General features: G+C 52.9%; 1 protein-coding gene across 2 annotated transcripts in view; it reads left to right on the top strand.

Annotated features, from left to right (window-relative positions):
• Positions 1-26,085, top strand: part of CLASP1 (cytoplasmic linker associated protein 1) — a 1,312,099-nt gene that overhangs the window by 1,122,079 nt on the left and 163,935 nt on the right. The window lies entirely within an intron of this gene.

Raw genomic sequence — 26,085 nt, 5'->3', positions numbered from 1 at the left:
TCTAATTGCACAGCGAACTGCTCAATTCAAAACTGCTCAATTCGAATCTGGTTAACTTTGCTTTTCTTTACTTTTACGTTCCTCTCCTTAGTCCTCTTTCTAGCTCCCTCCCTTTCCAATCCTTCATTCGAACGTAGTCTCACGTCATAGCCACGCCCCCCGTTCCTCTCCTTAGTCCTCATTCTAGCTCCCTCCTTTTTAATCCTTCCTTCGAACGTAGTCCCACGTCACAGCCACGCCCCCCACTTCCCGGCATTGATGTCCGGACTCGCTATCGTCCATCACTCAGGACGCCGAACTCCGGTTGAATCAGACGCCTTCCCTGACGCCCTATTCATTAGGTATTCTACTCCCATTTCGGTTTTTGGCCTTTATTTTTCTTCATGTTTAGTTCGCTCCAGCTTAGTCTGACCCAGGCTTAGTTTATTTATTTTTCTAATTCCAGGCGGTCAGTACCTCTCGCGCTTTTCCAGCGCCGACTCAAATATGAGGCTGAATCATTGAAATTAAGGTAATAGTTCACCCCCCTCCTCTCCTTTCATTACGCCCCCTTCCCTGTGCACGCACCTTCGTCAGTCTCCTCTAACCTTCTCCTGTTGTCCCCATTTTAGAATTGCTGCATTCATTGCCTCTGGTTGCTCCCATTACTTACGAGCAGTATCCTCGACTTGCTCTGTAACTCCTATACACTATTTTGCTTCCCTGGAATTCTCTCATTTGACCCCCGTCCAGGTATTTAGTTTTTTTCTGGTTCCAATTCATATCTTGTTTCTCCTTTTCTCTGTATTCACTAATTTTCGAATTTCCCCTCCCACAGAGTTTCACCTACTCGCATTCTCTAGCGACCTTCTGTATTCAAGAGTTATACATGTTTACAGGTATTAGATATCTTAGTTCCTGGTTTTTCCTTTACCTTGCCTCTGGTTTCTTTAACTCTTTCTTTTCACCTCCCCCCTTCCTAGCCGACCCCTACCGCCACCACCCCCGACAACCACCCCCCTCCCCCCTTCCCACCCCTCCACCTTTCCTCCGTTTATCTCTTTTCCATGCACCATATTTTGCTGATATGAGCATGTCTTGATTGGCCCTTATCTTTTTTCTTGGTTGTCCCAAATTTAGGGCCTTCCCTTTCCCTGTCTTTCATTGACCAGTTCACCTTATCTCTTGATCCTTTTCTTTAATCCTTTTCCTTGACCCTTCCCTCTCTTTCTTGTACAGCACTGTTTCTCGAATATGACAGCCCAGTCCTGATGATGATCCCAATCTGCTTGGATCAAAACGCCGTCGACTCCTCAGCTTAATTGATGGCCTTATGGTTCCTTATTATGTATATTTAAGTAATTCTATTGTAAAGAAATTGAATTCAGAACCTTTGTATATATTATTCTAAATCTCACTTTCACTTCACTTTGCGCCGTCCCCAGCTGATTTCACCTTGTCACTTGCGTCGCCGTCTTCGTGTCACGCACACTTTAAGCACCAAGTACAAGTTCGGGTTGTCCTTATACGTCATTGATTTTGCGTACAGTGCTGATACAACTGTTCCATTATCCTGTTCATTTACATTATTGTATGTCCTTTTGCAAACCTTTTTTTGATCGAATACATCATGACCTTTTTCTACCCAATTCTTTCAGAGTCTTCCTTATTCTAACTGTAATGTCTTGTACATGCAATTTATCTGTCCATGCTTAATGATACCTGTTGAGAATCATTGTTGTTTCTTACACTGTTACCCCAGTCTCAACGAGGTTTAAGGGTTTATGCTCCTGTTGTTTATTATAATAACTTAGACTACTTAGGCGCCACCCATGCGCGCTGACGTCAGTTCTTTCTTTTTCCGCGCCAGTAAGCGCAGATCCGGTTAGAGCACGTACCTCAGTCACTTTTTGACTATCTTTCTGAAACTTTTTGTCTCTTGTCAGTTGCTACTCTGGTGTACGTAGGGATGCCTGGTTTTAAGTCTTGTGGGACCTGCCGTTGCAATATGTCGGTGGCGGACTCCCACGACATCTGTCTCTACTGCCTGCAGAGCGACCACGACTCCCGGGCCTGCATGGACTGTTTGGCCATGGCCTCGAAGGCCTTGCGGCAGCGGCGCCGGAAGCTGTTTGAGGTCCGGCACTCCTCCTCCTCGGAGGCCGCTCCAGGGAACGCTCGCGGGGCCACCATCACCGCTCCTCGGGCTCCAAGTCTTCACCCTCGGATTCGGGTAAGAGACGACACAAAAAGAAGTCGAAGAAGCGTTGTCGCTCTCCGATGCCCCCGTCGATCTCCGGATGCGGACGAGGGGGACCTGGGTTCTGCCCCTGCAGCTCCTTCGGAGCCCGGGAGTCCAGCGGCCTACCCACCTTACCCGGGTCCGTCGGCAACTCCCGCTCAGGTGCAAGAATTTCTTGCCACCTTGGACCGCCTGTTTAGGCGCCGGCGACTCTGGCCCTGGCGCCGCAGGATCCTGCGCCACTGGGTCCGGCCATGGCGCCACAAGGTCCCGTGCTGCTGGCTCCGGCCCCAGCGCCGCCATCGGCTCCGCCTCCGGCGCCGCAATGGGTACCATTTGTCCCACCCCTGCCCTGGTTCTTGGACACTTTTGTCCCTACCTGGGATCCGCACTGGGACACGGTGCCGGTTCGGCCCCGTCCGGAGCCGTTCCCAGCGCCATTTGTTCCTTCCCCAGTCCCTGCCGCCGCAGCCCGTCCCGCATGTGGCGGAGGTGGAGGATGACTGGGAGGGGTCCGAGGACCCTCTTGCTCGCCAGTGTGACTCCGAGCAGGACTGGGCGGACGAGTTAGAGGAGGCCGGCGGCCTTGCTCTCTCCTCTGACCCGGGGTTTGCCTCTCCTCCGCCTACCATGGAGGAGGGCGTCACATACACGATGGTGCTTCGTCTGGCCGCTAAGGTCCTCCACCTTGATTTACCTACGGTGGCCCTGAAAACTAATCTCCTCACCGAGGTGCTTCAGACGGCGTCCAGTTCGTCGGAGCCTCTGCTGCCATTTAACGATGCCCTCACTGACGTCTTGCTGGGTACTTGGTCACGGCCAGCTACAGGGGCCCGGTGGATAAGAATGTCGCCAGGCGTCATCCAAGCTTTGACGTCCCTGAGTGCCTTTCTGACAGCTCTGCCGGATAAGGACTTTAAGAAGCTGTAGCAGTTCAGCAAACGGTTGTTCTCTTCGTCCAGCTTAGGGCTGAGGTCAGTTAACACCGCCTGCCTCTTGGGTCGCTATTCCCACGTGGTGTGGGATGCCGTTGCACAGGTGTTGCCTCAGTGTCTTGAGGAGGCCCAGGCTGTGCTGTCTCAAGCTGTTGCAGAGGGTAAGGATGCGGCTCGGTTCGCCATTCTGTGTGGTTTGGACACTGCAGACTCCCTAGGTGGAGCCATTTCTACGACTGTGGCGCTTCGTCGCCACGCCTGGTTGAGGTCTACCGGGTTCTTGCCAGATGTGCAAAGCTCAATCATGGACATTCCCTTTGATGGCACCCGCTGGAGCGTTTTGAGGACTCGAGGGCTACGGCCAAGTCCTTAGGTCTTTCAACGAAAAGCCCAGCCGCTCCTGGCTTTCGTTCCTTTCGTGGCACGGGCAGGGGCGCCCAGGCACGTTCCTTCAGCAAGCCTGTGCAGACCCAGCCGCAGCGTGGCCGCGGACGTGGCTTCCGCAGGGGCGGATCTTGGAATCAGCGTGGGGGTCAGTCCACCTCCACCTCCGCCCCGCTGCTTCTGCCTCCAAACCTTCCTAATCCGAGCTTTGTGGAGCACCCCACGCTAGTGGGTGTCAGGATCCACCATCACCTCCCCCACTGGCACGCTATCACATCGGACACGTGGGTGCTGCAGATCATCCGCAAGGGTTACTCCCATCCCTTTCAGTCCACCCCTCCAGCCATGCCACCTCAGTACCACCGCATGTCGGGCGAACACTTGGGGACTCTCCAACAGGAAGTTCCGACTCTCGGGCCGAATGTAGGGAGTGGTTGTTATTCCCACTACTTTCTGGTCCCCAAGAAGGACAAAGGGGGTCTGCGTCCTATCTTGGACCTCCGGAACGTCAACTGCTTCCTCCGGAAGGAGAAGTTCAAAATGCTGACTCTGGCTCAGGTCTTGGCTGCCCTCAACCCTGGAGACTGGATGGTAGCTTTGGACTTGCAGGACGCATATTTTCGCATCCCCGTCCTGCTGGCCCACTGGCGTTACCTGTGGTTCACGGTAGGCCACGAGCATTTTCAATTTGCCGTGCTCCCCTTCGACCTTACCAGCGCCCCTCGCGTGTTCACGAAAGTGATGGTGGTGGTCGCAGCTCTTCTGCGCAGGTTAGGGGTGTCAGTCTTCCCCCTACCTCGACGACTAGTTGTTGAAGGCGGGCCAGGCAGTCGTCTCCCACCTTCAGACTACGGCCGACCTCCTGCATTTGCTGGGGTTCTCCATCAATGTGCTGAAATCGCACCTGGGTCCCTCTCAGCAGCTCCCCTTCATAGGAGCGGTTCTGGATTCGACGCAGTTTCGGGTTTATCCTCCCGAGCAGCGAGTCCGGGATATTCAGGCTATGATTCCGATATTTCAGCCTCTATCCTGGGTTTCAGTCAGGATGACCCTCCAGCTCCTGGGCCTGATGGCCTCCTGCATACTGCTGGTGCACCATGCCAGATGGCATATGCGGGCTGTGCAGTGGGACCTGAAGTTCCAGTGGGCGCGGCATCGGGGCAGCCTGTCCGATCATGTCCAGATCTCGGAGGGCACTGCACGACAATTGCACTGGTGGCTCACGAATCGCGATTGGGTCGATGGCAGATCTCTCTCCCTTCCCCAACCGGAGCACACAGTGGTGACAGATGCATCCCTCCTGGGATGGGGAGGCCACTTGGGAGAGGCGGAGATCAGAGGACTCTGGTCTCCGGCTGAGTCCCGGCTCCATATCAACCTTTTGAAGCTGCGGGCGATCCGACTTGCACTGAAGGCATTCCTTCCCTCTGTCCAGGGAAGTGTGGTGCAGGTGTTCACCCCTCGCACGCATCGCCCGACATCACAACCTCAACATAATATCCTACGCCGACGACATGCAACTGATCCTCTCCCTCACCAAGGACCCCCTCACCGCCAAATCCAACCTCCACCATGGAATGAAGGCCGTCGCCGACTGGGTGAAGGATAGCCGCCTTAAGCTGAACACTGACAAGACGGAGATCCTCATCCTCGGGCCCAACCCCTCAGCATGGGACGACTCCTGGTGGCCCGCATCGCTGGGGATTTCCCCCGCACCCACCAGCTACGCACGCAACCTGGGAGTAATCCTCGACTCGAAACTCACCATGGCCAAACAAGTCAACGCTGTCTCCTCCACCTGCTTCAACACCCTCCGTATGCTCCGCAAGATCTACAGATGGATCCCGACAGACACAAGGAAAACAGTCACCCAGGCCGTAGTCAGCAGCAGACTCGACTACGGAAACGCCCTCTACGCCGGAGCTCCGACCAAGCTCATCAACAGACTGCAAAGAATACAGAATGCCTCTGCACGCCTGATCCTCGACGTCCCGCGTAGCAACCACATCACTCCCAACCTGAGGAACCTGTACTGGCTCCCTGTCGTCAAAAGAATCTCTTTCAAGCTCCTAATCCACGCACACAAGGCACTCCACAACACCGGTCCAGCCTACCTCAACAGCCGAGTCTCTTTCTACGTACCCAACAGGAAACTACGCTCCGCAGACCTGTCCCTGGCTACCGTCCCACGCATCCGCAGAACCACAGCCGGAGGCAGATCCTTCTCTCACCGCGCCGCCAAGACCTGGAACACCCTCCCCCTCATCCTTCGACAAATCGAAGACCTTCTAACCTTCAGGAGACAACTCAAGACATGGCTGTTCGACCAATAGCTGCAGCTCCTCCTCCCTCCCCCCCCTCCCTCCCCCCCCTCCCTCCCCCCCCTCCCTCCCCTCAGCGCCTTGGAACCCTTGCGGGTATGTAGTGCCCTTTACAAATTGCATGATTGATTGATTCATTCACGCACAACACCACCGCCATGTGGTATTGGAACAAACAGGGCGGGGTGGGGTTGTGGACCCTATGTCAGGAGGCTCTGCGCCTCTGGACATGGCTGGAACATCACGGCATTACCTTGGTGGTTCAACACCTGGCAGGTTCTCTGAACGCCAGGGCAGACTAACTCAGACGCCGGTGCTTGATGGATCACGAATGGCGTCTGCACTCGGACGTGGCGCAAGGTCTCTTTCTGCAGTTGGGAGAGCCTTGGCTAGATCTATTTGCCACCGAAGCGAACGCGCAATGTCATCAGTTCTGCACATTGGAATTTCCAAGGCGGCACTCGCTCGGCGACGCTTTTCGCCGCGAGTGAAGTTGCGGTCTGTTGTACGCCTTTCTGCCTATACCACTTCTGCCCAGATTGCTGAAGAAGATTCGGCGCGAACGGGCCCATGTCATCCTTGTGGCTCCGGATTGGGCACGAAGATACTGGTATCCCGAGTTAATCAGCATGGCAATCGATCCCCCGATCCGTCTGCCTCTTCGGGGGGGGATCTTCTGTCGCAGCAGCAGGGGATGGTCCTCCACCCGAACCTGTCCAGCCTCCACCTCCATGCTTGGAGATTGAGCGGCGACAGTAGACAGTTTTCGATCCCGCTCTCGACGCCTGTGATGTCATTCTGGCAGCCAGGTGTCCGTCCACTAAGACGGTGTACGCCTGCTGGTGGAACAAGTTTGTGGCGTGGTGCACAGATAAGGCTGTGGATCCCCTTTCTGCCCCTCTTTCCGAAGTCCTTCCGTTCCTTCTTTCTTTGGCCCAGCAGGGCTCTGCTTTGGGCACTATCAAAGGTTATCTTTCGGCCATCTCTGCCTTTTTATAGCTTCCAGATCAGCCTTCTCTTTTTTCTTTTTTTTTTTTTAATTATCTTTTTATTGTTTTGAACAAGAAAAATTAAAATACTTCGACAAGGCATAGGTGACAATTGGCAAGTAATACAGTCAGTAGTGTGAAGACACAGTGGCGACAATAGCAAAAAAGCTCCACATTACATAATCAATGACAATGTAACCCCTGAGCTGGGTCATGGGTACAATGGCTCTTCCTCTGAGGTATGCACCGGGGCCACACAGATCCCTCCTCTGTACGCATTCCACCCAGACCACACCCTTGACCACTTTTTGGGGAATCCTCGTGCTGTGTATACAGTCTTTTCCATAAACATGCACCAGTCCAGACTCCTCTCCCAGGAGGCCAAAGTGGGTGGGACTTCTGCTCCCCATTGACGGGCTATCTCTTGCTTGGCAACCATAGTCCCCAGTGTAGCCCAGGTCTTCTCCATTGATGTTATATCAGTGGGACCCCACATGTTTAAAAGGCAATGCTTTGTCTCCGGGCGAATGGTCTTGTGCAACATGTCCTCCATTACTTCATGTATTTCCCGCCAATAATGTTGTATCTGGTCGCATTCCCAAATCATGTGAATGAAGGTACCAGTGTGTCCACAGCGTCGTCTGCAGTTCCCCCCGGCACCCCACCCCATGTGAGCTAGTTGTGGCCCCGTGATGTATGTACGGTGGAGTATCTTAAGTTGGACCAGTCTCAAGCGTGTCAGGATGGCAACCTCTCCTGAGTGTGGCACCCGCCACTCCTCATCATCAAATTCTAAGCCATCCCTCTCCCAGCACTCTCGCAACCGCTCCAGGGAGTCTGGGGTATTGTTGATCAATTTCTTATATGTTAAGGAAATTGATTTTTGGGGAAGGTAGCCGTCAAGTAAACGGTCTTCTAGTAGTGATGACTCTGGAGGGTTCACGCCAGTCTGTAAGGCAGTGGATATGGCGTGTCGAATCTGCATGTACCGGAAGATTTTAGTGGTGGAGAGTTCATCCTGTTGCTCGAGTGTGGCAAAGGGGATCATGGCGCCCTTAATCCAAAGGTCACGCAGACGAGATATGCCAATCAAGTCCCACTTACCAAAACCCTTCATGGACCAGAGGCTACCCAACAGCTTCGAGTCCCACAGCGGCATAGCCAGTGTGAGCCTACGGTCCCAACCAACACCCTTATTGACGGAATGCCAAATAGTAACAGAATGTTTAGTGGGGCCCGTGAGGGACAGTCCCCGAGGGTTCGAATATAAGGCTCTGATGAAATTCCCCCCAGGTAGTAGCCACCTGTCCATCTTAAAAGCCGTGTCGTCTGGTTGACGGTACGTGCATTGATTGATAGGCACTAAGTGGGACGCCCAATAATACTTACGGATATCAGGGAGGCTAATGCCTCCATCGTACCAATTATGGAACAGTTTAAGTGCTATCCTGGGCCTCCCCTCCCATAGCAGTTCTCTTTGCAACCCCTCTATTTCACTGAAGAATCCAGCTGGGACTGGGTCTGGGTAATTTTGTAGGGCGTAGAGCAGCCGTGGCAGTGACATCATTTTAAATAGCGCTGCTCTTCCTAGCAGCGAGAGCGGCAAGGCCTTCCAACAGGTCACATCACTCTTGAGATGCTGCAGTGGCGGGACAAGATTGCGTTTGTACCTAAGTTTAAGGTCAGCGGTAATAAAAACCCTTACATAGCGGAAACCATTTCTCACTGTCTGCATTGGGCAGTTTTTCGGTAGGGAGGGTGTAGGGCCTCCCAGTACATATATGAGCGACTTATTCCAGTTGATGGAGTAGCCTGAGTATTTGCCGAATGTTGTGAAGATTTCCAGCACACAAATTAGGGATTTTTGGGGGGAGGCTAAATAGAGGAGGATGTCATCCGCATATAGTGATATTCGGTCCTCCCAGCCGGTCAACCATCGCATTCCATGGATTATCGGGTCATCTCGGATCCAAGCCGCCAATGGCTCGAGGGCGAGGGCAAAGAGCAGGGGCGACGGGGGGAACCCCTGCCTGGTCCCACGGTGCTACTGAAAGGGGTCTGAGCGCTTGTTGTTGACTATTTCCTGAGCCATTGGTGCCGAATATAGAAGTCTAATCCATGACATGAAGACCGGCCCAAAACCCATTTTGGCGAGAACCACAAGTAGGTAGGGCCATTCCATGGTGTCAAAGGCCATAGAGGCATCTAGTGACACTATTACCGCAGGCTCATCGACTGTGGCGACTCTGCCCAGCACTCGGTGGACCCTACGTAAGTTGAGGGCCGTGTTGCGGTGGGGAATAAAGCCCAACTGATCCTGGTGTACCAAGGGCGTTATCACCCGAGGGAGTCATGTGGCAAGGAGTTTGGCAAGGGTCTTGGGCTCTGCATTCAGGAGGGAGATCGGTCTATAGGAGGTGCATTTGTTTCTGGGTTTCCCTTCCTTGGGAATGACGACAAGGGATGCCAGCCGCTGGTCAGGGGGGAGAACGCCCACCCGTCTGCTCTCCTCGAACATGGAGCAGAGAAACGGGGTGAGGCCGTTGGGGCGTAGCTTGTAGAGTTCGATGGGCAGGCCGTTAGGACCGAGTGCCTTACCCTGTCAAAGACTCAGAATGGCTTGGGCAATTTCATCATTGGTTATGGCCCTGTTGAGGAATTTAGCGTCTTCCTCAGAGAGAGTGGGCAAGTGAATATCTTGGAGGAGGCCCAAAGAATCCTCCTCGCCGAAAGGGGCGATAGACCGGTAAATTTTGTCGTAGTGTGACGCACATTCGCGGATTATGTCCCCGGGATCAGTATAAACCTTGTCCTGGTCGTCGACCAATTCAGGCACCATCTTGTTGGCCCGCTCTTTCCTATCCAGCCAGGCGAGGAGTTTCCCGGCCTTGTCGCCCCATTCATATATCCTCCCGTCTTTCTCGCTCACCCAACTTTTAGCCCGGTCTATCGCGATGCTTTTATATGTGAGATCAAAAAGGACTAGCCTATTTGTGAATTTACATAGACTCATGCTTTTATATTCATCCTTCTTAAGCTGCAGGAGGTGGATCATGTCTGGGCTAAGTTCCCCGGGTGCGTTAGTCTCAAGAGATAGGATGTCAGCTTCGCTATCTTCAAGGTCTTTCTGCTTTTCTTTTTTAACTCCCGTAATAAGGGGGAGGGCTTGACCCCTGATCACAGTTTTAAACGCCTCCCAAAGAGTAAGGGGTGAATCAACTGAGCCCTTGTTCTCTAGGAAATAAAGGTCAATTGCCGATAGGAGGGCATTATGAACATATGGGTTGCGGAGGTACCAGGGGTTGATGGGCGCAATCACGCCCACTCTCGTGTCCCCAAGGACCAGCTTGGTCCATATTGGTGAATGATCCGAGATTCCCCGAGCAAGGTGACGGACCTCACGTACGTGTGAGGTGTGGGCTGTGTGAGTTATGAGACAATCAATACGAGAGAAGCTGTGATGGGCTCCAGAGAAGAATGTGTATTCGGTGTCGCTAGGGTGTAGCGCCCGCCAGGCATCAGCCAGACCAAAGGAGTCCAAGAAGTCTGGGAGCCAATTATGGGTCTGGCCAGTATCACGGGAGGCAGCGATCAAGTAAACCAGAGCCAACTGCATTAAAATCCCCTCCCATCAATAGGAGACCATCCGGAAGGGAGAGCAGGTGGGTACCTAGGTCAGCAAACGTTCGCGTCTGTAGGCCCGGTGGCACATATACCGATGTTAAAGTGAGCGCACCGCCCTCCCATTGTCCCGTCACTGTCACGTACCTGCCCCAGTCGTCAGTGTGTGTTACTTGTGCATGGAAGGGGAAAGTGTTTTTAATAAGGATTCCCACACCTCTGGATCCAGAGGTGAAACCAGCATGGGCTATCAACTTATACCCCCATCTGTCCAAGGCCCTGCAAGAGTTACCCACAAGATGTCTCCTGTAGAAAAACGATGTCAGGGGAGTGGCGTATAAGGTATTGGAGGACTAAGGTATGCTTCACCCTGTCGCCAAGCCCATTGACATTCCAACTCAAAAGGGTAAAACCTGTATCCCACTGCGTATCCAAATGTAGCGTTAAGTGTGGACTTGCCTCTAGAAGTTGTCTCTATTAATGCCGTCAAATAAACAAGACCCAGCAAACCCCCCACCCCCGCCCAACACCAACCACCCCCCTCCCTGCTCCCCTGCACACTGGGCCTAGAACTACCCATTAGGGAATTTGCAGAGTGCCTGTCGCCCAACCCACAAACTAAGTGACTAAAAGTGGGGAAAGATGAGAGTGCTCCCTCCCCCCGCCAACCACACCGGACAAATCAAAACAATATCAACCCCCATGAAGTGGCAGCATTCCACGTCTCGAAGGGCGAAAAAAGGCCCGAAGGGGGCCTGCCAGCCAATGCACACCCAGTTCACAAGGGGGACATCCAAAGAGTCAGACAGGGCCAACAGAGACCTAGAAACAAAACATTAGAATGGGGTTACTCAGAGAGGACCAGATGAGCATCAGTGTTGCCCGCATAAGTAGGCTCAGTGGGCATTATGTTCAGCAGCAGTTCGCCAGCCATCGAGCCATTCCTCAGCGTCCTCAGGACGGTCGAAGAACCACGGTTTGCCATCTGCCTCCACTTGCAACTTGGCCAGAAAGAGCATGGCGTTCTTGAGGCCTTTGTCCCTGAGTTTCTTCTTGACTGCTAGGAAGGACCTTCTTTGTTTATGTACAGCTTGGGTGAAGTCCGGAAAAAATTAGATGACTGCATTTTCGAATTTGAGGGGGGGTGGGGGGGGGGGGGGCGCTCTGGCACATTGCAAGATTATGTCCCGATCACGAAAGTTAAGCAGCCGGGCCAAGATGGGTCTGGGGGGGCCCCCGGTTTTGGACGTCCCCCAGGGGACTCTGTGCGCCCTCTCCACCACGAAGAACTTGGACAGTCCCTTAGGGCATAGATGTTTAAGAATTAGGTCCTCAACAAAAAGATCCGGTGCCTGCCCCTCTGCTTTCTCTGGCACTCCAATGATGCGGACGTTGTTGCGTCTGGAGCGCCCTTCATAGTCGTCCAGCTTGTCCTCTGCATATTTCCGGAAAGACTGCAGGTGTTGGAGCTCCGTATGAATCTGTGAGACATCCTCGACAAGGCTGGATGTGGTCACTTGGAGCTGTTGGACCCTCTCCCTCATCTTTGCGAAGTCAGCCCTGATGAGTCATCTCCAGTTTAATTGCGTCGGTGCGTTGTTCCATTGAAGTGCGGGCCCCCGCTATCGCCTCCATCACATCCTTTAAGGACAAGTTGGGAGGGCCCTCCTCCGCGTCTCCCGTTGATTCGTCTCGGGTGGGCGCCGCAGAGCCCGCTGCCCTGGAGTATTTTTCCAGCTTGGTTTGCTGCGTTTGCTTGGTGCCCCTTCCACTCATGATGCCGCCGCCCCTCACAGGCCACTGTGGAACGCACTGGTCACATCTCACGCTCCCCGATGGGATACCCCACCTCATCAGTGGTCCCATGTGTAACTCCGGCAGGCAATGCGCAGATGGAGGGGAGGCGGATAGGGGGGGAGAGCAGAGATCCGAAAGGGGGGGGGGGCCCCCGCTGGTGGCCGCTACGTCAAGGCTGCCAGTGAAAAGATTACAGGCCTCTTAGAGGGCCCCAGTCACCCCCTCCTCCTTTGGAACAATATATTGGTCTATGTGCCCCTCCGTATCTCGCCACAGGGGCCTCTTACCGGACACCACGCCCTTTAGTTAACAGTCACAAAGTAGGCCAGGCGGTCTCAGTCCCCGGCCCAGGCCCTGAGGCAGCACTCCCGCCGGCGGGGGAGGGGGAGGCACCACAAGCACCGCAAATGTCCTCGCAATCGCTCCCTAATGGGTCAAGCAGTGAGGTCGACTGGTCACCGGTGCTCCGCCACTTATGTCGTCCCCGTGGGCCTCTGGCGGTCAATTCAGTCGGGCAGCCAAGGATTCACTTGGGGGGGGGGGGGGGGGTGCGAGAGGGAACCCTTCTTACCTCTGCCGCACCCCGAGCCAATGCGAGGGAGGGCACCGCCTCTGCAAGTCCTCCAGTCCGCCCTGCTGGTCACAGGCCGCAATCCCGACGTTGCGTTGCTCTGGGCAGCCGCTCCCGCCCGCAGGACCCACGGGGGACCCGATCACCACAGGCCCCAGATTGGAGCTGCTGAGAGGCCGCTGGGTCAGTCAGGCCTGTGACGCCCCCGCAGAGCCCGGCGGCGCCACAGCGATCTCCAAGACTGAAACCGGGACACACTCAGGATCTGTCCCTGCTATGGGGGTTGGATAGGTTTGGCGGATGGTGTGGTTAGGGGTAATTAGGAGCGGAGCGGCACTCTCACGCGGCCATCTCGCTGCAGTGCGAAGCCACGCCCCCAGCCTTCTCTTTTTAAGTCCCCGGTTGTTAACCGTTTCCTAAAAGGCATTACGCACACGTTTCCTCTCGTGCCGTTCATAATGCCTCAATGGGACTTCAGCCGTGTCTTGACATATCTGATGTGCGCTCCCTTCGAGCCCCTTCATACCTGTCCTTTGCGTCTTCTCACTCTCAAGACGGCTTTCCTGGTAGCTATCACCTCTGCCAGAAGAGTGAGTGAGCTCCAGGCTCTTTCTTCCAAACCTCCTTTCGTTTCTTTTCATCCGGAAAAGGTGGTTTTAAGGACCGTCCTTCCACATCGGGCAGACCATCACTTTGCCTACCTTCTTTCCGCCTCCGCATCCTTCTGAAGAAGAAGAGAGGCTCCACCGTTTGGACCCAAAACGTGCGCTCCCGTTCTATCTGAAGCGCACACAACAGTTCCGGGTGGATGACCAGCTCTTTGTTGGCTACGTGGGCGCCAAAAAAGATCGGGCCGTGCACAAACAAACCATCTCTCGGGGGTCGTTCTGTGCATCAAAACATGTTACTCGTTGGCTAAGAAGGAGCCTCCGGTGGGGCTGCGTGCCCATTCTACCAGGGCGACGGCAGCCACTACTGCCTTGGGGCGCGACATTCCCTTGCAGGACATTTGTCAGGCAGATACGTGGGCCTCGCTGCACACGTTTACCAATCATCACTGCCTTGACAGTCCAGTCCGGAGAGACGGCTTCTTTGGCCGTTCTGTTCTCCCTGACTTTCTGGTGTGATCTTTGTTCGCAGACCCACCACCGGAGTTGGTATTGCTGGGGTATCTATTCTAAGGTAAGGAATCTATCACTAAAGTGTCTCTTTCAGATGCACAAGTTACTACTTGTGTAACGGTATATCTGTAAGAGACATTAGTTAGTGATAGATTCCTTACCGCCCCATCCATCCTCCCCGTTCTGCGAACAGATTTCTATTGTTAAGGTCATCCCCTTTCAGGGCCCTAGTTTCATGGCACCAGTGGTCAGTTTCTTGCATGGATCTGCGGTCCTGGCGCGGAAAGTCGTGTACAGAACTGACGTCCGCGCGCATGGGTGGCGCCTAAGTAGTCTTCGTGACGTCATCTCGTCTCATACGACGCCAGCGACGGACGCGGAGCCGCACGATGTCACCTACTGACGCGCAGGGGTACTGCTAGCAAAAAAACTTTCTGGATCTAGTCTGACGCCTGGGGATTATTCTAAGGTAAGGAATCTATCACTAACTAATGTCTCTTACAGATATATCGTTACACAAGTAGTAACTTGTGCTATGCGCTGATAGGCCATAAAAGTTTGGGCATCGGGAGTATCATTCTCAAAACAGATATTGAAGTCATCCCAACATGTTAGAAACATGCAGGCATTAAATTCCTCTGGGATAACATTCCCCCATTTTATCCTACGCCCCTGCTCCTTTGACTCAGTAAGGGATTTCTAGAAATCAGAGATGCTCTGCTTGCTTTTTTCCTAGATAAAAGTCGAGGTCAGGGGGTTGTGATCACTAAGAATGTTCCAGTAATACTCACCAGTGCACAAACACACAACCTGGACACAAAAATGTAGTCGATAATAGAACCAGAACCTTGCCCTTTAAATGTTGGTTTTACAGACAGCTGTTCCAGTTGAGCAGTCACGCTTCAAGGGTATTGGACAACGGGCATCAGAGTGAGTGGACCAAAAAGCAACTAGGGATAGGTTTTTGCGAAAGTTTGAGACTATTTCTTTCACTTGTGCCAATGTTTGATTTCAATTGATTTTTCATTGTATACACCAGAATGACCTGTGCCTGAGAAAGATTCAACGAAGTCCATACACACTCTAAATGTGGAGTTGTGGGAATCTCTTAACTTTTCGACTTCATCAGATTGTATAGTTTATGGACTTTGCACAACTTAGACTGTGACAGCGTTTCCAGGGAAAGCTAATTATAGTAGAATTCACCCTCTAAACCATTTTTTGCTGCATAATTCTTAACAATCATCGAGGTGCTAAAGTTTGAAAGGCTATAGGAAAATAACATCCTGAATAGGAGGGAAGCAATGTTGGACTCCTTTGCACATCTTTAATTTTAACACATGGGTGTGCAAGTTTCCCTCTGCTTCATGTTAAGACATTAAACATTGGGAAGCCTGAAAAATCTGTAAAATCATGCACATTCCAGCCAGCCGGTGATAAGGAGAGAGCGGAATGAAGTTAATTCACACGTGGGCATTGTATTGGAAAAGCTTGTCTTTTACAGTATGCCCACTGGCGCAGCGTTCGGCTGTTGCTCTTGTGTAACAAATGATCACATTAAAGAACTCCAGACAACCACGTGTTCTGAGATGTATATTAAACATAAATTGTTACTTTAATACGTTGACATACTCCGACGTATTCAAAGTCGTCAGCCTGCCCATCCTTGGTCCATTCTTAACTCGCAAATACATACATCATGACCTGGAGATATTTGGACTTTTCCTCTGTCATTAGGTGGATGGTCCAAAAATGGTTCTTCCCTCAGTGCTGTTGGATTTCCTGTGGGCGTGTTGTGAATGATCCTTGTTGATTGTTACTGTTAATTTCACATTTCGAGCCTTTCAAAATCTTTTAACATGTAGTGAAAAAAGCAGCGTTAAGTGTTAGCTAAATCTGTATGACTTTGCTAGGTGTCTAGGCATTTTCTCTGAAGCATGCCTCTTTAGTGTTCAGGGTCTATTCAAATCAGAGCTTTACTAATTTGGTGCTGAAAAGTTAGAAATTTGCAAACACTGTGAAAAAATGTTGTCTGCGTAATAGATATGAAATCCACTTGGACAATGCTTTAACTGTATTTTCGCTGACCATGTGAAGAATGACTGCTCCAGCAATCATTGATATCAGAGACTGACCTATAGGGCCTTGTTGGAAACGCCCACTCCCACTCCGCAGGGTGGTGGTGGACTCCCCGAACACACTGTGGTAGCTTGGCTCGAGTGGTCAGGAAACAGGCACCGTGCTAAGCATACAATATACCCATACAATAACCATGCGTGCATCCGTTCCAAAAACGACTCTACACCGTAAAAATTATGAAAATATCTTTCTTTATCTTTTTCTCTTAGTTGCTGATTGGAAAAATAAATAGGTCAATCACAATATACAAGTTTCAATTAGTGCAGGTCAAATAAATATTGGCTGTTTGATGAAATAAATAGGGGTGATCATAAATAACAGGGCATAAATACAAGTGCAATATATACAGACAATTAAATACTTTGAGGCAATAAATACTGTACCAATAAATATTGTACACCATCAAGTCCTGTGGACCTATAAATATAGTGCAGCAATAAATAGGTAAAAATTCAATAAATACAGTACCCCCAATAAATAATTAAAAGTATACAGCAACCCTCATATAATCAGATGACACTTCAATTCTTATGGGCTGATTTGGCCCAGGCACAGCTTGTAGGGTTGTGGAAGGCTTGAGGGGGGGCTACTCCCTGGCTGGGACAAGGCTGAGGCCTAAACTGAGGTAGATCAAAGGGGGGAATACCAATGCCCTGGCTTTCTCTCTCCACACAACCTCTCTAGGTTAGTCCCAGTTCACCCCTTGCACAGTCAGGTTGGTTTCAGCACCTCCCTAGCCCCTTAGAGCAGTCTCTCAGGTCTCCACAGGGCCTTAGGCGCCCTCTACTCCACTTACTGCCCTTTTTCTGATGTTCCGACGCCGCTGGAGTCGTGTCGACGCCGTGAGGCGGTTCCGGTTCGGTCTCGGCGGCCTCGGCACACTGTCAGTTCTTTGACGACGCCGGTAGGCGGTTCCGGTCCGATGTCGGTGGCCTCGGTTCGATCTCGACCTCCGATTCGACGGCGTCGGGCAGTCTCTTCACGATGTCGACTTCGGGCGGCTCCGGTCCGATGGCGCTCTCGGCTCCGATGACGTCAGCCGGCCTGGCCTCGATGTCGACTTCCGGCGACTCCGGGGTGCGATCCTCACCCCCGACCTCCGGTGCTCCTCCTCTCAGGTTCCGGGCGACTCCGGAGTGCGATCCTCACTCCCGACCTCCGGTGCTCCTCTACCTCGGTCTCCAACGACTCCGGAGGGCGGACTTCACTCCTCCGATGACGCCGCTCGCTCGACCTCGGTTCACTTCCTCCTCGACCTCTGGTATTCCTCACGACCTCCGTCGGCGCCCTCTCACGACCTCAGGCGGCTCCGGGTACGACGTCTGCTACTTCAGTCAGCGCCGCTTCTCCACCCCGGGCTCCAGGTCTTCAGGCTACTCGACGCCGGACTCCAGGGAAACCAGTTCTCAGGTCAGAATCTTGCTGTTTTCTTGGTTCTAAGGCCTGTTCCTGCTGTCCAGGTCCTTAGGATAAGTTTCTTCTGTCTCCTTCCCACACAGGGCTATAGGCTGGGATCCATCAGTAGGGACAAGTATCAAGGGTGGGTTTATGGACCCCACTCCAGGCACAAGTTTCCACCCCTGCTGCTTCACTCCTTCCTCCTTCACTGTTGTGCTGCTCTCTCTTCACCAGTCAGGTGCCAACTGCCAGCTCCAACTGCCAACACTCTGTCTTAACCTCCCAACATTCTAAACCGCCTCCAACTGTCACAGAGTTCTGGAATGTTCTGGAAGGTGCTGGTAGGTTCCAGTGGATGCTGGTGATGTCACAGGTGGCCACCATTTTGTGCTCCAGGCCCTCAGACAGAAGTTTCAGGGTTAGCTAAAATGGCTCCCTGAATCTGTAGCAACACGAAAAAGTCTGGTGGTTCCCAAAAAGGAAAAATTCAAACAGGGTTTGAGGCAAAAGTGGGACAAAATAAATAATGATGAGGAGGGACCACCCAAAGGGCTGACAGGTCTAACACGCGTCCCCCCCAGCTGAAAGTGGGGAGAGCTACCCAACCCCTTGGGAGTTCTCATCACTAAGGCGGAAATACCTTGAGAGACCGTCTGCATTGGCGTGGTCCACTCCAGGCCGATGTTCCACCTGAAAGTCCATCCCCTGTAGGGAAATAGACCACCTCAACAACTTGGGATTCTCCCCCTTCATCTGCATCAGCCAACGAAGGGGTCTGTGGTCGGTCTGAACAAGGAAGTGCGAGCCAAACAGGTATGGCCGCAACTTCTTCAGAGCCCATACCAATGCAAAGGCTTCACGCTCTATTGCACTCCACTTCTGTTCCCTGGGAAGTAGTCTCCTGGATAGGAAGACCACGGGTTGATCCAGGCCCTCTTCGTTGAGTTGCGATAACACTGCCCCAATGCCATGTTCTGATGCATCTGTCTGGACAATGAACTTCCTGGAAAAGTCTGGGGCCCTTAAGACCGGGGCCTCGCACATGGCTTTCTTCAATCTCTCAAAGGCTTGCTGACAAGCCTCCGTCCAGACTACCCGTCGAGGTTGTTTCTTGGACGTGAGCTCCGTGAGGGGGGCTACGATGGTACCGTACCCCTTCACGAAGCGGCGGTAATATCCCGTGAGGCCCAAAAATGCTCGGACCTCAGTCTGTGTCTTGGGGGGTTCCCAGGCCATGATGGCCTCGATCTTCGCCTGGAGGGGTTGCACCGCTCCCCTACCCACCAAGTGTCCAAGGTACACTACCGACCCCTGCCCGATCTGGCACTTGCTGGCCTTGATAGTCAATCCAGCTTGTCTCAGGGCCTGGAGAACAGCTTGCAGGTGACGCAAGTGATCCTCCCAGCTGTTACTGAAGACGGCTATGTCATCCAGATAAGCAGCAGAGAAACTCTCCATTCCGGTGAGGATCTGGTTTACCAGGCGCTGAAACGTGGCAGGTGCGTTCTTGAGCCCAAAGGGCATCACACAGAACTGGTAGTGGCCATTGGGCGTGGAGAAGGCTGACCTTTCCCTTGCTCCATCAGTCAACGAGATCTGCCAGTACCCCGAAGTAAGCTCAAAGGTACTTAGATATTGGGCAGCTCCCAGCCGGTCAATCAATTCATCCGCCCTAGGGATCGGATGAGCATCAGTTTTTGTCACTGAATTCAGTCCCCGGTAGTCCACACAGAACCTCAGTTCTGGTTGGGCACCCGGTGGTGCAGCTTTTGGTACTAACACCACCGGACTGGACCAGGGGCTGCTAGAAGGTTCAATCACTCCTAGCTCCAGCATCTTAGTGACCTCACTATGAATGCTGGCCTTCACCTTGTCTGACATCCGGTAGATCTTGGACTTCACAGGTGGGCTGTCTCCTGTGTCCACGTCATGGACGCACAGGTGAGTCCTACCCGGGACAAGGGAGAACAACGAAGAGTACTGCCCCAGGACCTGGCGACAGTCCTCCTGCTGTTCAGGAGTTAGAGATGGGGAGAGAATCACTCCCTCCACCGACCCATCCTTTTCTTGAGACGCAAACAGATCAGGGAGAGGCTCGCTTTCCACGTCCTCTCCTCCGTCAGTCACCATCATCAAGATGACTTCGGGCCTCTCGTGGTGGGGTTTGAGGCGGTTGGCATGCAGCACCCGCAGGGGCTGACGAGGGGTCTTCAGGTCCACCAAGTAGGTAGCCTTACCCTTCTTCTCCAACACCTCAAAGGGTCCTGACCAGCGATCCTGGAGGGCACTAAGCTCTCCTGGTTCGATCACCCACACCTTCTGGCCAGGCTCCAACTCCACCGGGTGAGCGTTGTGGTCATACCACGCCTTCATCACTGCTTGGCTGGCTTCCAAGTTGTCAGAAGCTTGCTTCCACAACTTAGCCATTTGGCTCCGGAAGGCCAGCATGTAGCTCACCACATCCTGGGGGAGCTTTCTGGGAGTTCTTTCCCATCCGTCTCTCACCAGGTTAAGAGGTCCACGTACAGGGTGCCCATACAGAAGCTCGAAGGGGCTGAAGCCCACTCCCTTCTGTGGCACTTCCCTGTATGAAAAGAGTAAACAGGGTAGGAGGACGTCCCATTTCCTCCGCAGGCTTTCAGGCAGACTTCTGATCATGCCTTTTAAGGTTTTGTTAAACCTTTCCACCAGACCATTGGTCTGGGGGTGGTAAGGAGTTGTGAACCGGTAGGTCACTCCACACTCCTTCCACATTGCCCGCATATATGCTGACATGAAGTTGGTCCCCCTGTCGGACACAACTTCCTTGGGAAAACCCACTCGGGTAAAGATTCCCATCAGGGCCCTAGCCACAACAGGTGCTGTTATGGTCCTCAGAGGTATTGCCTCTGGGTACCGTGTGGCATGATCCACCAGAACCAGGATAAACCTGTGACCAGCTGTAGTTGGTGGATCTAATGGACCCACAATGTCGATGCCCACCCTTTCAAAGGGGGTGCTAACGACAGGAAGTGGTTCCAGGGGAGCTTTCAGCTTCACCCCTGTTTTCCCACTGGCTTGGCAAGACACACATGTCCGGCAGTAGGTATCGGACGACACTTTCATCTGAGGCCAATAAAAGTGTGGGACAAGACGGGCGAAGGTCTTGTCTTGCCCCAGGTGTCCTGCCAATGGTATCTCGTGAGCCAACTCCAAAAGGAAGGCTCGATAACGTTGAGGAACTACCAAGGCTCGTGACGATCCATGTAGGGGTGCCTTGGGTTCACTGTAGAGGAGGCCATCCTCCCAGTAAACACTGTAGTTCCCTTCAACGTTCCCTGCTGCCTGGGCTTCGGCCTGTCGCCTCAGCCCCTCAAGGGTAGGGCACTCCCTCTGGCCCTGGCAGAATTCCTCCCTGGACGGGCCTCCCTCCACGTGCCACTCGGCCGGGATGGGTAGGTCCTCCAGGTTGGTAACGTCCCCCTCCGCAGACTCCTGGTCCACCACCTCCGGTGGCCTATCCGTCCTACGGGGTGGAGACGCCGAGGCAGGCTCCTCCTGTCCTCGGTTCTTCCCTTGACTGGCAGTTGGCTGGGCCTTTGTTCCAGGCTCCAGCCGGAATGAACTCCCTCTTCGGGTAGTCGCGGACCTTGTGCTAACACAGGCCCAGTCAGGTGTACCCAGCATCTCGGTGTGAGTCCGGTATTCCACCTCCTTCCAAGCGTTGTGCTCCATGTCATTCCCCAGCAGACAATCGACTGGCACGGCAGGGCTTACGGCAACTCGAAGTGAACCTGCAACCCCCCCCCCATTCAAAGGGAACCTCGGCCACTGGATAGTGGCCTGTTCTGCCGTCAGCCATCGCGGCTGGGTGGAGTACATCGGGAATTACCTGCTCTGGAGACACCAGCTGGCTACGCACCATAGTCATACTGGCTCCTGTGTCTCTCAGAGCCTCCCCTCTTTGGCCGTTGATGGTGATCCACTGCCCATACTTTGCGGTATTTGCGGGCACCTGGATCTTAGGAACCATCTCCCGTTCTCCCAGGGACACTAAAGTGACACCCGCCCACTCCCTTCCCTTAGTTAAGGGCATCTCCTCCCCGAGCACTACACTAGCTACTCCGGGGGTCTTTCCTCCAGTGGGAGGGGGTGATCGTTTCTGACACTTCGGATCTCCTTTATAGTGTCCAACGCCACCGCACTCGTAGCAATGGACAACCCTTGGCTGCTGACTCTGGCCAGGATTAGGGTTTCTGGGTGGGTTAGCCTTAGAGGTGAATCCTGTTCCCTTCCCTTGGAAGTTATTTTGGGGGCCTTTGGAGAACTCCTTTTTCTTTTCCCCTCCCTCTTTCTTCTGGGGGGCGCCCTGTCCGGCCTTTTGAGTATCCCCTCCAGTCCCCCTTGTGGACACCCGGGTACTAGCCCAAATGTCCGCCTCCTCAGCAAGCTTCCGGGGACTGGTCAGCTTGCTATCCACCAGGTGTTGCCGCAGTTCAGGGAAACATTTCTCGTGCAGGTGTTCCTTCAGTACTAGGTCAAACAACTCCTCGTAGTTCCTCACTTCACTGCCCTGAATCCAACCTTCCATTGCCTTCTTCGCATAGTCCAGGAAGTCCACCCAATTCTGCGTGCCCAGTTTGTGACTACCCCTGAACTTCTGTCTGTACTTTTCAGGTGTTAGTCCAAACTTTCTGATGAGCGCCAGTTTCATGGTGGGGTAGTGGGTCTGCTCATCCTCCTCGAGGGCCAATAAAGCATCCCTACCTGCTGGAGGCATGTACTTGTACAATCCCCCTCCCCAGTACTTCTCTGGAACCCCATGGGCCCTCAGTGAGACCTCATAGGCCGCTAGCCACTTGGCGATATCGTCGCCCACTCCATAGCTAGCTACTATGTCCTTTGGCAGGTATGGTTTAGATTCCCTGGTGATCTCTTGGGTTTGGCTGCCACCATTAGGAACAGGTTGTGCCCCGATTCTCAAGATCTGAAGATCTATTTCTTTCAGTCGTAATTCATGGGCCATCCTCTGCTCCTCCTTCTCCTTTTCCAACCTTGCTAAGTCCCATGTGAGCTGTCTTTTCTCCCTCCGGTCCGTTAGCTCCACTTCAGACAAGCCACCGCTAGAGGCACTGCTGCCCTTCCTAGAAATGGTTCTGGGCCCTGCTGACAGGTTCCCCACCTCAGGTTGGTACATCTCAGCCCCCTCAGGGTCAGGCTCTCCATCCCTTTCTTCCTCCTCAGCCTTGCTTTCTCGGCGTGCCTCCCCCCAAGCCCTTAAGCTGGTTTGGAGTGCACCCTTCTTTGCTCCTGGGGGACAGTACACCCCCTCCCGCTGGCAAAACTCCCTGAGTTGGGCCACAGTGTACGTTTCTAGATTTTCTAGTACAAACTCCATCTTGCCCACTCAGGTTAGAGGACAGGTTTTGTGCAGTAACTATGCAGGGGGGTACCTTTAATAATACCTCCTCCCACCACCAGAGTAAATTTGGAAAAAACAAAAACCCACAATTAGGAAGGCCGCTCTTGAGAAAACTCCCGGTGTAGGCCTATGGACTACCCACAGTTATTGTTGAGTATACGTAGGCACAGCTCAATCCCACCACTGAACACCAATTTATGTTGGAAACGCCCACTCCCACTCCGCAGGGTGGTGGTGGACTCCCCGAACACACTGTGGTAGCTTGGCTCGAGTGGTCAGGAAACAGGCACCGTGCTAAGCATACAATATACCCATACAATAACCATGCGTGCATCCGTTCCAAAAACGACTCTACACCGTAAAAATTATGAAAATATCTTTCTTTATCTTTTTCTCTTAGTTGCTGATTGGAAAAATAAATAGGTCAATCACAATATACAAGTTTCAATTAGTGCAGGTCAAATAAATATTGGCTGTTTGATGAAATAAATAGGGGTGATCATAAATAACAGGGCATAAATACAAGTGCAATATATACAGACAATTAAATACTTTGAGGCAATAAATACTGTACCAATAAATATTGTACACCATCAAGTCCTGTGGACCTATAAATATAGTGCAGCAATAAATAGGTAAAAATTCAATAAATACAGTACCCCCAATAAATAATTAAAAGTATACAGCAACCCTCATATAATCAGATGACACTTCAATTCTTATGGGCTGATTTGGCCCAGGCACAGCTTGTAGGGTTGTGGAAGGCTTGAGGGGGGGCTACTCCCTGGCTGGGACAAGGCTGAGGCCTAAACTGAGGTAGATCAAAGGGGGGAATACCAATGCCCTGGCTTTCTCTCTCCACACAACCTCTCTAGGTTAGTCCCAGTTCACCCCTTGCACAGTCAGGTTGGTTTCAGCACCTCCCTAGCCCCTTAGAGCAGTCTCTCAGGTCTCCACAGGGCCTTAGGCGCCCTCTACTCCACTTACTGCCCTTTTTCTGATGTTCCGACGCCGCTGGAGTCGTGTCGACGCCGTGAGGCGGTTCCGGTTCGGTCTCGGCGGCCTCGGCACACTGTCAGTTCTTTGACGACGCCGGTAGGCGGTTCCGGTCCGATGTCGGTGGCCTCGGTTCGATCTCGACCTCCGATTCGACGGCGTCGGGCAGTCTCTTCACGATGTCGACTTCGGGCGGCTCCGGTCCGATGGCGCTCTCGGCTCCGATGACGTCAGCCGGCCTGGCCTCGATGTCGACTTCCGGCGACTCCGGGGTGCGATCCTCACCCCCGACCTCCGGTGCTCCTCCTCTCAGGTTCCGGGCGACTCCGGAGTGCGATCCTCACTCCCGACCTCCGGTGCTCCTCTACCTCGGTCTCCGACGACTCCGGAGGGCGGACTTCACTCCTCCGATGACGCCGCTCGCTCGACCTCGGTTCACTTCCTCCTCGACCTCTGGTATTCCTCACGACCTCCGTCGGCGCCCTCTCACGACCTCAGGCGGCTCCGGGTACGACGTCTGCTACTTCAGTCAGCGCCGCTTCTCCACCCCGGGCTCCAGGTCTTCAGGCTACTCGACGCCGGACTCCAGGGAAACCAGTTCTCAGGTCAGAATCTTGCTGTTTTCTTGGTTCTAAGGCCTGTTCCTGCTGTCCAGGTCCTTAGGATAAGTTTCTTCTGTCTCCTTCCCACACAGGGCTATAGGCTGGGATCCATCAGTAGGGACAAGTATCAAGGGTGGGTTTATGGACCCCACTCCAGGCACAAGTTTCCACCCCTGCTGCTTCACTCCTTCCTCCTTCACTGTTGTGCTGCTCTCTCTTCACCAGTCAGGTGCCAACTGCCAGCTCCAACTGCCAACACTCTGTCTTAACCTCCCAACATTCTAAACCGCCTCCAACTGTCACAGAGTTCTGGAATGTTCTGGAAGGTGCTGGTAGGTTCCAGTGGATGCTGGTGATGTCACAGGTGGCCACCATTTTGTGCTCCAGGCCCTCAGACAGAAGTTTCAGGGTTAGCTAAAATGGCTCCCTGAATCTGTAGCAACACGAAAAAGTCTGGTGGTTCCCAAAAAGGAAAAATTCAAACAGGGTTTGAGGCAAAAGTGGGACAAAATAAATAATGATGAGGAGGGACCACCCAAAGGGCTGACAGGTCTAACAGGCCTGTTATGGATACGGCTCAGCATCTGTTTTTCACCGCAGTGGACTCAAGTAGGTGCGCCTGGCGCAGATTGGGACACTGCAACATATCACAGCAAATGCACTGTTCCCTGTGTAAGCGCCAGTCTGCGCCTTAACTAGGCAGTGAAGGATGGACCAGCTGTTTGAAGCCACTGGTCTGCCTTCCACTGTGGACGCAGCAACAGGCTTGACTTTCAAAGGGTACAGAGCATCCTCGGCCGCTGCAGGTAAGAGCGGTGGGGCCGGCCAGCTGGGAGGGGGAAGGGGGAAGGGGGGGGTGGGGGGGATTTCGATAAACGACCACAAGGGAAAATTAAATAAATAATTATTTCCCCTCGTGGTCGCCTCTCAAAATCGCCCCCAGCCGGCCCCACCTCTCTTACCTGCAATGGCCGCTGCCAGTAAAGAAATACCCCTGCAGACTGACCAGTGAGTGACTGTACACTCCTGTAGAGGGATGAGGTGGGACCTGGAATCTTTCCCCCCCCCCCACACACACACACACACACAAAGGGCACCGTTGGGGATTGCACTGACTTTGCGCCACCTCTTGTGGTTCACAGTCGGTGTGCCTCCTGACGGCCTCTCAGCCTCTATGCAAGCATCTGTAATATTCAGTATATTTTATTTACTATTCCAAGATGGTCATCTGTGAACCGTAAAATGAAAATCAAAACGGTTGTTCCGTCATACCTTCTGCACTTACATGCGTAGTGATGCAAGCATATTTGTCCTCAGACTGGGCCTCATGGCGTATGCTTGTATTTTTTGGTTTGTTTTTGGCAATGCAGAGCGGCATCTGTAAAAAGTATTGGCGATGCCAATAGGTCTGCTCTAGCAAGCCCAAAAGGCGTCACCCATTACAATTGCCAATGTTTGTTTTTCATTTGAGATTCAAATGTGAGACCAGCAACATTTTTCCCTTTTTTTTAAATGTATTTTTTTTAAACATTTCTGAAACAAATCAACTGTAGGTTTGCAAAAGCACATTCTGCGTTCTTTAGATGTTA

This window comes from Triturus cristatus, chromosome 3_2 (genome assembly GCF_964204655.1).
Source record: "Triturus cristatus chromosome 3_2, aTriCri1.1, whole genome shotgun sequence".
Taxonomy (NCBI): Eukaryota; Metazoa; Chordata; class Amphibia; order Caudata; family Salamandridae; genus Triturus; species Triturus cristatus.
The sequence above is the reverse complement of the archived record's forward strand: the minus strand, read 5'-3'. Positions and strand labels throughout refer to the sequence as shown.